Source organism: Centruroides sculpturatus, unplaced genomic scaffold, assembly GCF_000671375.1.
Source record: "Centruroides sculpturatus isolate CEXI.00-Female unplaced genomic scaffold, Cexi_2.0 scaffold1439, whole genome shotgun sequence".
NCBI lineage: Eukaryota > Metazoa > Arthropoda > Arachnida > Scorpiones > Buthidae > Centruroides > Centruroides sculpturatus.
Genome location: NW_019385566.1, coordinates 28597 through 42019, shown reverse-complemented (window position 1 = coordinate 42019; position 13423 = coordinate 28597).

The following is a 13423-nucleotide window of genomic DNA, read 5'->3' as shown; positions in this document are numbered from 1 at the left end:
CTTCATTTATAAATGTACTACTGTATCAAAAAGCGCTCTTCAGAAATTCTCTTGATATTCTAAATTGCTTCTTCTTATAGAAAAAAAAAAATAAAAAAAATGCAAAAGAAAAAAAAGAGTAAAAAATTATTTTATAAATCTAGCTGATCTCTACACATCAAATGTTTGTTAAGAGGGAAGAGAATACATTTGATCACTTTTATATCTGCTTAACTGGCTATAATTAAATTTCTGTTTTAGTTAAAACAGCCTGTTTAATCATAACATTGATTTCCCAAAGCGTCCTCTTGAAATATGTAGATGCTTGTATGTATTTAACTTTCCGGAATTAAATCGTTGTTCCACCGTTAAAAGACAATTATAAAGTAATTAGTCTATGTAAATTATGGAAATCAGACGAGACGATCATAAAAAAATATTAGCATAATTCTTTAAACCCAATCGTTTCCTATACTTTTAAACGCTTTAAGGCATAAGTTTATGTAAGGCTTTAAATTTATTTTATTGATGCAGAATGAAAACAATAAATAATTTATATTTATCATTGTTGTTCGGATGCTCATTTGAATTTTATAAAGTGAAAATTTATATCTCAAAAGTAGTGTTAAATAATTTTCTAAAAGACATATAAAAAAACTAAATGTAAGTGCTTAAGTCACTCTCAATTATTTATAATTATTGAGGACGTGTTTTAGTGGAACCATTCCTTTTTCAATATTAAATTAATTCTACTTTTTAAAATACATACATATATATATATATACATTAAATTTTAAAATATTTATATGTACATTTTTTTAATATTAAAAAAAATGTATGATTTAAAATGTGAATAATTTTCTTATTTAAAAATTTTATTTTTCTTCTTCTTGTAATTTAAAATTGTAAAAAAAATTTCACAAAATTTCATTTTTTTAATATTTTTCTTGAAAGAATTATCTTATGAATTATATAATGAGTAAAAAAAAACATAGCATAGACATTACAAAAGGAAAAGCAAAACTATTATTCACATTTAAATTTTTAAAAATATTTTGAAATCTTACATGTCAAAACGAATTATTATCTAATAATTTTCTTTTGGATTTAGGCTGAAAAATTACTATTAAAATTTAATATTGTATCATGATATAGAAAGTTTGACTATTTTATCTATTTTAAACATCATAGTTCTATGTATATATATAAAGAGGAATGTCTGTTGAAGAAATATATTAAATAACAAGACTTTTTAATAATTTAAAATTCTAGAATTTAAACTTTTATCAGTCTCTTATATTTATTTTTAAAAAAAATTATTTTTGAATTAAAATTCGACATTTTAAGCTGAAAAAAGTTCATTTTTAACGACAATAAGATTTACATAAAAGTACGTTATTAAAATATGCTGTTAAAGCATAAACTACACTACAAAAACACAAAAGAACCTTATAAACACATAGAAGATGTCAGTATAAAAGTCAGTTAACCATATTTTCCAAGTACACTTGTGAATATGATTTGTACACTGAGTTTACAACAGCGTTTTTTTCTATTCGAATGAGTGAGTCATTTAAGCATTACAACGGTTAACTGATTTTTAGGCTACCCTTCACGTTTAGAAGAATATCGTTAATAGTAAAATTTTTCGAATGTTTTTCGAAATTAATACGGTAAACGAAATAGAAAGACAAGAGATTCTTTTATTGTTTTGTAAGACAATTGACTCAGCTGCTTACTTTACAGAATATTATGTAAGAGTTATAAACACTACACTTGTTTACATAGGCATGTTTACGCCATTAACACGTGAATAGAATTGATGGGCAGGCATCCAATCGAAATGATTTCGATAACGTTAATTTACGTTCTACGTATTATACTAGTTGACCTTACAATTTTAAATGACTAACTCTTTACCATTTTTATTAAAATAAAGTAAAATAGATTTTAGTTTATATCATTTTCGCATGATTTCTTTATGTAGACTATATACAAAATTCCGTATTTGAGGCCCTTTATATAAAAGGTCGATCGTAATGGTCCTGTTGACTTCTCCTCTGTAACATCAGATCGGTTCAATTCTTGTTTCCTCCTGGATTAGCATCCTTAAAAGGGAACGATATTAAAAGTATTTTATTTAACAAATTATAATAATTAAATAGAATGTTAGTAGCTAAATTTTAGAGAATTAGCCATAACGCAAGCCATTATTAACGAATATAAGATTATATTTGAATCTGAAAATGCATTAAGCGCTTCATACATTTATTAAAACTGCTTTGAAATTAAATTTAAAAAGTAATGATTATTTAAATAATCTATAAAGTTGCAATCATTATAGTTTGCAGAGTATTTTTATTAATTAATGCGAATTTCATTTCCATTTCATGTTATACTGTTTTATCATCTCAAGAGAAAACCATCGGAAATATATATGTCCATTTCTTTTAGTGATTCTCTTCTATTATTCAATTGTTTATTCTTGTTTATTTGTATTCGTTTCGAATGTTATATTATTTATTCATAGTTCTTTTATTAGAATCTATAATAATTTTATGCTGTAATTGTTCGATCCTTTCTTTCGTTGATCTCTCTAATTTTTGTGTCATATTTTTAAAGATGTATCCTTTAAAATTTGTATTCAATTAAAGATGTATACAGTATAGAGAGGAGTGAAGACGTTATAAATAAATAAGAGTTACGGTTTATATTTAAGGAGTGAAATTTAAGTGTTAATAATTTAAACTTTAAGTTTTTGAAAGAGTCTTCAGTGTGAAATTACTTGTATTCGTGCCCCTCCTTTATTATTAAATTTGTATGAACGATCCCACCCTGTAATATATATAATTACGGCACTCCTGCTCTTTTCTTACGGTTATCAATCCCTACTGTATCTCCCCTATGTACAGGAAGTAGCATGAATCTGCATTACCCCTAAAAATACCTTATGATTCTTATATTTATTCTATTTATCTAGTTTATTAATGATGATTATTGTGTGTTTTATTCTTTATTTATTTATTTTAAACATAACACAGTGAAATCTTTATTGAATAAAATACAAGTAATGAACCGTAACCCTTACAGTTTAGGATTAAATTGTGCATAATTTTCCAATTAATTACTATTCCCTCTACTGAAAATTAATAAAATGCAAATAGTCGGACTTAATATCAAATTACAAAATATAGAACTCAAATATTCATTTGAATAATTATTTATTTTGCAATTAAAAAGTTTTCGATTAAAAAAATTTAATATAGAACGTCAACTACTAGTGAATAATTCATCAATTTTAATAAAGTGCAGTGATATAATAATGCTATAAGCAAGAAGATAAACTTAATTTAGTTTTTTTTCCCTGGTTAATTTATATCAAAGAACGTTTCTAATTTCTTCTTATATTTTAATTACCTTCTGTTTTTTTATAATACGAAATATCTTCATTAATGTCATTTTAACTGTAATTACTCTGTTTAATTTCTTTTATTATTGTTTTTTCTTTCTATTTTTCAGGTCTTATTAAATAAAATTTAGCCATAAAAATGGAAAAAAGGGAGGAATTAATCAATTAAAATTAACGAGCAAAATTACATTTAAGCATATACTATTCATTTGTTAATTTATTTAACATTAAAGATGAAATAAATCATTCGAAACAATTGCTTATGTTCCGAGAAAAACGTTTAAATATTAAAAATAAATAAATTTAAATATAACCAGCAAAAATTATTGTGATATGGTCACAATGCTGAGCTTCAATTTTTTTTAAATCATATTTTTAATTTATTTAATTTAAAATATATGCTCTCGATCTCAAATTAGTAGTGTCTCGCCCCTGTACATCATACTTTTCCTTTAACATTAGAGTTGTGCGGGTCATCTGCCTAACACTTTTCAGGGGAATTTTTGAATTGAAATCACGTGACTTCCGGTCTAGACTGGACGTTCGTATGTAGTTAATGAGGCCAAATATGAAAAGCTTAGGGGCATTAGGCCCCGCCTCATGCCCCTAAGCTTTCCACATTTGGTCTCGACTTTCATCTATCTAATACCGTTCTCGAGATTAAGGAAGGACAGACAGACAGCTGGACGATCGTGGTATATTCTAGGAAAAATATATATATATTTACTTTACCGTTATGCTTGTAGAAAGATAATATAAGTAAAAGAATATAACAGATTTATCTATATTTTAAATTACACTTCAATCGACTGGTGTTTTTATTAAAAGAAACACATCTTTTTTTTAAGTATAAATTTAACAAAAATGCTTATATTTAACTTTCTAATAAACTAATTTATTGATATTTAAATATTTTTTTTTACACAAAATCTCATAAATAAATTATTTTTGTTGGTTTTAAAGATTATTAGTCTACCTCGTTTGATCAATATTACTTAAAGTGTAGGTTAGATTTTTACGAGAGACTTGTTTTATATTCGTTATAAAATCTTATCTTCAAGTTATTAAAGTATTAGCGATAAATTGAAATGATTGAGAATGATGCTAATAAGTTATTCATCTCTTATATATAACGTTTAATTATTAACAGTGTAATTTTAGTTACTTAATAAAGAAAAAAAATATCAAATGTATCTTTCCACACTTCAAAAAACAAAAAAAGAATTTATTTTTCTGTAGTTTATTTAAATATCCATAGGAAATTTCTTTTTCTTTCTTTTTCTTTTTTTTTACATAGTATAATCGATACTGGCAGCAAACTGAGCTTGAAAATCAATTCAAATGATGATTGTAACGCAATTTTACGGTTTATAATGTTCGTCGAAATTTTCTTTATTATATTACATATTATAATGAGCATAGAAAGAGTCTCTTAGAAATCAAGAGAGGCCCAATTACTTACCCTTTTGAGACTCCACAGTATGTTAAAAAAATAATAATAATAAAACTACCGTCAAAGTTTTATCGTATTATTTAAATAATAGAATTTGGTAAAAGTAAAGGTTTTTCTAATATAAAAAAATGCAAGGAATTGAAAAATACCTTTTTTTTAAGGCCTCCATGAATGTGAGGCCCTTATCAAATAACCTCTGATAAGTTGAATGCTGTTATGAGCATCCTACTTTAGAAAAGTGCAAAAACACTATGATAAAAAAGTTAATTAAAATAATAATTTATATGCTCTCCACCTCAAATTAATAGTGTCGTGCCCCTGTACATCAGACTTTCCCTGTTAGCAATAGAGTCATGTCTGAGCACTTATCTAACTCCTTTCAGGGGAAAATTGTGAATTGAAATAACGTATCTTTCGGTTTTTATCAGAGGTTCGTATATATCAATAGTTAATCGAGGCCACCTGCTCCTAATATTTCCACTTCTGTTTTCGAATTTCATCTATATAACCCCTTCTGGAGATTAAGGAAGGACAGACGAACAGACAGAAAAAAGACAGTGGGAAGTTATAGATTTACAATTTTTAAAAAAATAAAAATATCAAAGGTATTTTTTTTCATTTCTTTTACAAAAAACTATTTTTCTCGTTTATTTAGATAATGTATTATAGGTACAGAAATTTTATTTTATTATTCATTTATTGTTTTTTTAGTATAGTACAAACAGTATTTTCAATAAACTATACTTAAAAATTAACTAAAGCAATCGTTATACACAATTTTACAATATATAATGCTCATAGTATTCATGTGTCATATTATATCATAATATAACAGTGAGTATGGCTATTATGAGCACGATTACTATAATAAAGAAGAAAAAAAGAACTATGATTAAAATTAATGAAGATAGATAAAAAAATAATATCAAAACTATTTTTCTTTATTTCGTTCATAAAAAAATGATTTCTTCTTGCTTTTTCATATAATAAACTATACTCATAGGGAATTTATCTTATTTTTTTTTATATAGAATAATTGATTTTCACTGTAGATACGTTTAAAAATAAATTATAACGGTGATTACAATATTATTTTACAAGTTATAATGCGTATAGTAATTATATTCTTTATTATATTGCTATATAATAAATAATATAATTACTACACAATTATATAGCAAATATAAGCACGATTATTATTATTAAATTTAATTAAAAAAACGAAAAAATATAATATAAAACAAATGATTTTTCTTTATAATATCATAAAAATTTATTTACTTATCTATTATTTTATATATATATATATATCTTCTATANATATTATAACTAGAGTTTCGTATAAATTTATTAAAATCGTTTTCTTTATTTTTATTCCGTTACAAGTTTAAAATGTTAATTTTAAACATATAGTTAAGTTATACATATATATATATATATATAGGTTATATGATATTATTTATATATCGAACAAGATGAAAGAATTGAATTCCTTTAGAAAATTTTTTCCGATACGTAAACAAAAAGAAAATAAATAAATAATATTTTGTTGAGCTTGATCTATATATATATATATAAGGACAATATATCGATTGAATTCTTAAACTATTATAACATTTATATGGTTTTCTAGTTGATCCCCAGGAAAAATTCAAATAGCTATGAAATGAAATTTGCATATTTTATATTTACTTTAATCATAAATGTCGCCTTTTTTTTTCTTTCTTTTCTACAAATATAGATTATTTTTCTAGATTTTTATCTAATTTTTATAAATAAAATTAATTATTGTTTGTTCATAAGGTATAACTTTCTTTTTATTATGAAATTTATTAATGAAAATCTAGTGAAACAGAATGAAGATTTTTGCCCGGAGTGATGTACGAAGTTTTAAATTAATTTATAAATATAAATATTTCCGAATTTAAAATTAAAAATTTAACCTTTTGCTTTTAATTAATTTTTAATTAAAGATCTTACCTTTCATGAGTTGAGTTTTAATAAAATGATACACAATTAATATATAATGATACAAATTAACAGAATAATTTAATTTTATGTTTTTAAATATCGAATAGAGTTTTATTATTTTATATATATGTGTACTTTTTTTCCTTAAAATAAGTCTTTTTATATATTAGGAAACTAAATAATCCGATCGATACTTCACTTACATTTTTGTAATATTTTACTTTAAAATGCGATATTTTCAGAGAGAAAAGTCTACTTATGTGAAAACAAAGCTGTTCGGATGTAACTAAATAGCGTAGACGACTTCTTTTCTTTTAATATTTTTACTTTTTAGAAGGAGAATATAGCATATTTTTCTCATTTACACGAAACAAAATTCTTTAAAATGATCTTCTCCAGAAACCTTTACGAAAATAAATTCTTGGATTTACACGAAAATTATTTTATTATTTTTCTTATCAATAAATATAATTAATATCTGTAATTGAGTCACAATTTAAAAAAAAATTATAGACCTATAAATTCACATTGTCGTCCGTTTGTCAGTCCTGCTCTTCCTTAGATGCATGAAATTCGAGACCAGATATGGAAACCTTAGGGGCAGGAGGCCCGATTAATTATATAATAACTTTCGGTCTAGACCGGAAATCACGCGATTCCAATTCATTTATTTTTCCCAGAACGAGTTACATAGATGACCGGCATGACTCTGCTACTATCAGGAAGAGTATGATTTACAGGGGCAAGGCACTACTAATTTGAGATCGAGAGCATATATTTTAAATTAAATCAAATAAAAATTGTCGATTATAATTAAAAAATGTAATTATTTAGTGATTTATTTTTTAAAATTTTGTATGTCCATAAAAATATCTAGTAAATTACAAAAATAGCATTTTGGGTCAACTTCGATGCTATCTCTTTGTAATCAAATTCAAAAGGACATTATATGGATTATTGGATCTGAGTACTGTTTAAAAAGATTGAAGAAAGAATTTTTTTTTCCTTTCCTTTCTTTAGGTACAATTTAATTGATTAAGAAGATGGTTTTTGCTATAGTCATACTTGAGCGAATTAAATTCGATTGGGAACGATGATATATATATTTTTTTCTTACCACAGATACAATAGAGATGGTGATTGATGAAAATCACTGTTAAATATCTTAATAGATATTTTATTGATTTAATTTTTTTTTAAATTGTTCTTCAGCGTTTAAGTGATAAGTACGGACACTTTTAAAGGATTAAATATGTAAAAAAAACCTATTGAGAACACACAAAAACTAACCATAAAGCGCTTTGCTAATGATTAGCTCTTAAACTAAACTCGATAATTACGATGATAAATGATATTTTTTAAACTTTCAAAACTTTACATCTCGATAATCAAGATTTATTAGAGTTAGATCGATTGATTGATTAATTAATTAATACAAGGTACTATCACATTGTAAACTTGGCACAATAAAGTCCATTTACAATCGGCTTGAACTCACGATAAAGTCGACCAACATGGATGAGGAATATGGAATGACATCCTGTGATGCATCATTAATTATAATTAAAAATTAAAAATTATTATTGTTTTTAATTATAAATTAATTATAGTGCCCATAAATGTAGATATGTGAAAATAAACACGAGTGTCTGAATGATCTTCGAGGGGCTGCTTAAAATAAATTATGGAATGATGCCATGATCTCTATTGCCGTACATATTACAGCATCATTCCATAATTCATCATGGGCAGACTTAATAAGGTCCTAAGCCATAACACATAAGAAGCCTACCCCTCTATTAAATAATAATAAATTTAAAGCGCGACATATTAAGTCATAGTACACTAGATTCTTGCTAATTCGGCATTCTTCTGTGCAAGGAATGGCCGGATTAGCAAGAGTCTAGTGTATAGTACAAGGCCTTATAGGCCTTATAGTCCTACTAGGCTGGAACGGGTTCGATTCCAATCCCTAAGGCACTAAGCTAACTTGATATTATCTGATCAATATTTCTTATCGATGAAGAAGAAATATTGTTCAAATAAAAAAATTTATTATTATTATTATTATTATTAAATTGTAAATTTAGATTGAAACTTATAACAAATGAATATATAGTATTGCTATCATACTAATTTAAAGAATGAAATTGTTATGATTTATAATTTTTTTAATGATACTAAAGGAAATCAAAAGCATGATTGCATAAATGCTATATTTATTGTATTTTGCATCAGATTTCAAATCCATGAGTTTTAAATGATGATAATGTTTCAGAAAGTTTTAGAAGGCTAAAATAGAATATACCAGTTAAATTAGAAAATCTTTAGGTATAATTAGATAAGCCGACACATAACATATACACAGAAGGCACTGTACAAAACAATTGTTTGTTTAATGACATAGAGCAAATATTTGTTTAAACACATACAAGTAGTCCATAAACTTGCGATGAGTTCTGAAACAGAACTTTATTGTAAGTTTAATTGGTCTAAGTTGAACACAAAAAATAATGGTGATAATGGGGCGGTTTTCAAGGCTGTCCCTAATGAAAATTAACATAATTTCTAAAATTAATAACATTATTTATTTATCATTTTAAAAATATTTTGTTGCTGGTTTTTTCCTTTGTATAATCACCAGTTACATGACAATAAAAGCAAGTATTGTTTACAGACAAAAAGTGAAAGTACATCAACTGCGGATGAAGAAGCACAAGATTCTTGGGAATCTAGCATTGGTGAATGGTCAATGAAATATGAAGAAGCATCTATTAATCAATATACACCAGAAGTACAATTATTAGCTGGATCACTTGCTAATCACAATGTAAGCATTTTTAATTATAATGAAAAGTTTTTTATTTTACAGAAATAAATACTTTTATATTAAAGTAATTATAATTAAGACCTATTTACAATCAATAGTTAATAGTATTTTATAAAACATTTTACTTTCCATATTTTTTAATGATGTATTGCTTTTAGTGAAAAAATAATTGCTTATGAATTTTAATTTATATAAATATTTTAAATAGTTGAACATGATTGGACTGATTGGATCAATTTAGATTTTTTTAATGTCTTTATATGTATTATTAGTCCTTATTTGTTTGTTGATTATCATAACTTAAAAAGTTGCAAAAAACAATTTTATGGTATTGAAGTAAAGGCATAATCTGTTGTACAAACATTTGAGCTTGGATATATGATAATAACAGCAGAATTTTACTTTAGCTTTACTGAAGATGAGTCATTTTGCTATGCTTAATAAAAGCATTAGATAAATGACACATTTTTCAGTTTTTTATTTGTAAGAAGTTTTCTGTTTGTTGATATTTATAGATTTTTTAATATAATTCAATATTTATTTAAATTTTAATTAAGCGAGCAATGTAATATAAGTCTGTAACATTACAAAAGAAATATTCAAAATGCAAACATCTTTGGTATTCCTAACACATTTAGTGATGAAGATGCCTTGCCCAATATGCCGAGGATACTCAAGTTTGATTATATTATCACTTGACTTTTAGAATATTTTGGATTTTATATTTTATTTAAAATGGAGTTGTTTATGTTATAACTATTATACGATAATAAATGAAACAATGGATTATGTAAATAGAAAATAGAATTATACTAGATTCAACTCACTTTTGTATTTGGGTATGGAAATGATAAATAAATGATGTATTATTATAAAAACTGATGTTTTAGCTTGCTTGTGCTATGATATTTAATGTTTTTGAAGGTTTCCAATTTTTAAAAAAATTTCAAATGACCAAATAGTATAATGTACTTGAAATGGTTGTCTTAGACACAATTTTGAAACAGTTCACTTATTCCAATAATAATGATTATGCCAAACAAAAATAAGATAATGTCATAACTTTTTAAAAATATTCAAATTATGAGAATAAAGAAAATATAAGCAGTATATCAGCAAATAATCTCAAAAACAAAATATTTATGNTTTATGTTTTTAGATTATAATAGAGAGAGAGAGTCGAAGATAAAAAAACAGGTTGAAACAATTATAACAAAGAAAAAGATGTCTAGCTTTAGTTGTTTGCTCTCTGATGAAGAGAAGAATCCTCAGCTGCAAAATCTTCAAAATGTTCTGTACATTATTAGATGCATTGAAAATTTTGAATTTTTTGTAGCTAAATGTGAAATTAAAACAACTTGAGACCCAGAGATAGAGTGGTCTTTTACCCTTTTGCAGACCCTTTTAGCCATTAATCTTTTACTAAATGAAATACAGAGAATGTTTCTTTATTAACTAAAAGCAGTCTTAAATAATTTATTTTCTGTTAATAAAATAACATTAATTTTATATGAATAGGAATCACTACGAGCCCATAAGTTTTCTCCCAGCCCAGGGAAAAATCCCTAGTTCCCCTCTCGAAGGACCTTTATTTGTTGTCAGTTTCAGGAATAGGCAAAAGCCTAGAGCCTCGCATTTTTAGCCATCTTATTCACGCACAAATGTATTCTTAATAGTTGATATTCTTGGTCCAGCAGAACATATCTTGGGAAATGCCAGCAGGGCTTTTTATCCCGTACTTCACGTACAGTACATATTTACAAGGCCTCAAAAACATTTGTTTAACGTTATTCATCCCACTACGTGTTTCATATTGATACATAAGAAATGCTAGTGAGAATAAAAAACCCTTTATTCTTCGTACGTCGTACTAGGTATACTTTATATGTCGTACAAGGTCTAGCTAGCTAGCTACCTATACCTTGTACAATAGCTATACTAGATAGCTAGCTAGCTAGACCTTGTACATCAAGTAACACTATTATGCTGTATAAAACGAGCTTCACATCATATACAAGTAAATTTGGAAATAAGGGCCTCATAAGTCCAATCGAGGAATTAGCATAATTTAAAATCCTCACTGTCGATATTGTATGTGTGATCACTATAATAATAATACAGTCGATCCCCCTATAACACTGTTGATTATTCCGTTTTATATGAATTCCATGTTGTACGAGTCACTTAGATTTTACAAATACGTGAGCCGTTCATTCTAAAAAATATAAATATAATAAATCATGTAGTAAAGATAGAAAATAAGCAAAAAGCATTTATTCTTATTGAAATGCATTTAGATTTATGGTGCATCTTATCCTTTGGCACTCATTTATCTAATTTTAGATCTAATTGTACTTTGTAATGGGCATGAATAAAACTCTTCTTAATATCTATAAAGGTAAAAAAAAGCACTTATTTGTAAATTAGTATTTGGAAAAATAGTATTCAAGTGTAGAGAGATTTGTTTGTCTTCTTAATGTAATTAAGTATCTTAAATTGATTCATTATTTGATTTTCTTTCTCAGATAAACTAATTTTACAAATAAAAAATGTACTTAATTAGTATTTTTAAATTGATTATACAAAAACTCATTTATAGACAAAAAGAAAGTAAAATTATAGGAAATGATAAGCCATCTTACAGTAAAATGCATATTGTTGCTGATAAAATTTATAATTATGGAGTCTGTGTTTTAAGACTTCATAATTAATACAGGACACATCTTTTTACTTTGCAATAATTTATAGATAAATACAAATAACATTCTTTATATCCTAAAATACACTATTCATTATTTAGTATGCTTTAAAAATGGTAATTGGGTGTTTCTAATTTTTGTTGGTATATTTTAATTTAGAGTTACATCATGTGATGGTTTGATGTTTTTTAACATTAAGATTTCTTTCACTGGAATGGTTGAGTTATTGAGTGAAAATGATGAGTTTCCCAATATTGAAGAACTTTAATGTTTTTTTGAAATTTGAATTGCTCAATTTAACTCAAAGATAAAATAAGTGTATGAAATATGATAGAAATTATGCAATAACCTGACATTAATAGAAAAATCTGATATTCTATTCATTGCTAAATTTATTTATTTTTTTATATGGATAGTGAAATAATTTTGTTAAATAAACAGGCATCACTTTTGAAAATTCTTTTGATTTAAGCCTATTGTTATAACTTTTAATAATTTTCTATTATTTACTCTAATGACTACTACTGTGTCAGTAATTGTTATTCAATGATTTTAAGATATATTTTTGAGCTATGATCAATTAGCAGGTTTATTGTAAATATTCTGTTGCATATAAAAGTTCATCAAATGATGTAATTGAAATGAAAATTCACAAATAGAAAGACAAAACAGTTATTGCTGTTGTTGACAATTTTGAATTAGTTTGTAAAATAAAAGTACTGTAAATGTTTAATTAAAATAATACATATCTAAGAACTAAAAAAGGATTTCACTTCATGAGAATGAGGTCATTTGAAAACTGTTTTACAGGTTAAGAGTTAAGAATATAAATATTATGTCTTGTTAATAAAATAATTGAGTCATTTATTTATTCTCCTTTTTAATTTATACTATTAATATTCAATTTAAAAATCTTGACAATTCATACTTTTTTATTTTTATATAGTACAAAACATTATGAATAATTAAATTCTGTACTACATGTATATAATAACTTTTTACAATACAAATACAGTTCCGTGTTATTCCCAAGATATCTCGACCTGAAAAATAAAGAACCAGACTGTTGGACCTGAGANAGT